Source organism: Egretta garzetta, unplaced genomic scaffold, assembly GCF_000687185.1.
Source record: "Egretta garzetta isolate BGI_Z169 unplaced genomic scaffold, ASM68718v1 scaffold323, whole genome shotgun sequence".
Lineage (NCBI taxonomy): Eukaryota > Metazoa > Chordata > Aves > Pelecaniformes > Ardeidae > Egretta > Egretta garzetta.
Genome location: NW_009259435.1, coordinates 1,865,155 through 1,867,505, shown reverse-complemented (window position 1 = coordinate 1,867,505; position 2,351 = coordinate 1,865,155).

Genomic DNA, 2,351 nt, shown 5'->3' with positions numbered 1-2,351 from the left:
CTTTCCCTAAGCACCTCTTCTCTTTAGCCCACACATCAAGTCAATTTTGAACCTCATCAGCCAGGACGGCTCCCAGTGGAGTGAGTGTTTTGCACATTCCAATCTGTTCCAGTTGTGACATAGGGGCCATTTCGCAGTATTTTATCTCTGCTGTTATTTTTTTTTTGAAGAAGAAGAAGGGTGAGGCTGGTTTTTAAGCAGTTTATAAAGCAGGCTGGAAAAGGCTACACAGTAGAGGCTTCTCAGAATTAAGATAATTTTCTCAGTGTGTAATAATTTCAGGTGAAAAAATGGTTTTCTGGAAAATGGGAGCAAAAATAAAGGATGGGGAACGTGTCCTGTTGAGCGTCGGCAAAGTTATGTTTTAATGTCATCAAAAAATTACTGTCCTGTGCCCTTTGTGTTCTAAGCTCTTCTTCCTCACTTGTTGTAAGATCACCAGATATGCTTTGTGCAAAATGTTGGCTTTCACGTTCTATTTTTAATCGTGCCATATCTAAGTCTCATTTACTTGTTTATACTTTGGTCATCACAGATTTATCTCAGCCCTCTTTAGACATCTACATATTAGATGTTAAAGAGCTACCAACCTAGATGCACTTAGATGTCTAGTTTTTAGTTGCATAAGTTAACAGTCAATGAGTCTCCCCCCAAGCTACATTTTCTCAGTGCAAATGAGCACCTACCCCTTCATCCAATAATTGTAATGTTGTCTTGACAGCGGCTAAGTGGCATTTCAGTAATGACGCTGTTCAAAACATTACAGTTGGCCACGATAATAAACCTGGTAAGTAACTTATTTTATCAAGGCAGGAGAACTCGAGGATGGAATATCCAGCTTTGGCCAACTGGAACAAAAAACCAGGGCATTCTCATCAGTCTGAACTGTTGCGACCTTAATTGAGTTGCTTCTGTTGTGGGAATTTGATTCATTGAACTTGGATTTCAGGTGGGCTAAGCAATTGTACCGAAATGCAACAGCTTCTATATTGTACTGAAGTTGGTCCTATACCTGCAGAGTTTAAAATTAACATACCCATCTGATCAAGGCTTGCAAAACAGTTAGAAAGCCAGCTTTCCTGCACATGTAAAACCTTTCTTTGGATCATAAAGTTTGCTTTGAAATGTTCATAATAATTATCACTAAATTCAAAGCATTAGTGTATGTCTTTTGTGCAACAGTATCTGCAGAATAAATATTTTCCTTGTCTACTGTGGAAAAAAAATTCTTTGGTTTCTGGATTGTTTTTTCAGCTACTCCTTTTTCTGTGGGTAAAAATATTTTTTCTGTTGGGTTCATTTCATAAGTAAAAACATTTCTCTTGGCCTATTTGAACTGTATATTAAAAATGTCTTTGTAGAAAAAAAAATAATTCTGTATTGCCTAGAAAAATATCACAGTATGTTTCCCAGTTCACAACAGATATTTCTATAATTGTTGCCCAGTTGTTGTCCTGTAATGGCTCCAGGTCTTTCAGCACAGACTTGACCAACAATAAAACATAATCTCACCATCAATACACTTCTCGTTAAAGCTGTTAAATGGAAGCAATAATCTTTCCCTTTATCCAGTGTTGATCTATAATCCCAAACCCTTCAAATGCTTTGTAACGAAGGGTAATCGCTGCCCCTATTTTTTTTTGCCAGTGGGTAGGTAAACTGACATTGAGAAGTTTACAGGAGCACAGCTATTGAGCTCAAGGATGGAGAACTTGACCCTAATAAGGGTGGGCAATTATGGACTAAGCTATGTGGAGCCCACATTTCTCAGACTATAAATGCTCCTGCATATCACCTTATACGTGCTGTCTGGTCATTTTGTACGTTATTTGTACATCTGAACTTTGACATACTCTGGCTTTGAAAACGTCAAGGAAAATTGCAACTTCCTTGCAATGTTTTTATCCCACTTGCCACAGATAATACATTCTCCACAAAAACTCCACTGAAACATTTGTGTTTGCAAATTTCTTAAGAGTAGAATAAGCATAAGAAATCATAGAATCATAGAATCATAGAATCATAGAATCATAGAATCATAGAATGTTTTGGGTTGGAAGGGACCCCTAGAGGTCACCCAGCCCAACCCCCCTGCAGGGAGCAGGGACACTGCTAACTAGATCAGGTTGCTCAGAACCCTGATGATTAACAGAGTGTACAAAGCAAAAGCTCCCAGTATAACCGTTGTAACAAATTAATGGTACAAGAAATGGATATTAAATAACCTCTTAACATATTTTTTAAAAGCTGTTTTCTTGGAAATTAAAACATTGTGTAGCTGCTGGAGTGGACTAACAGGTAGATTGGCTTAGGGAGTTTTGGAAGGCTTGGGGATACATTGGGCGTGAAAG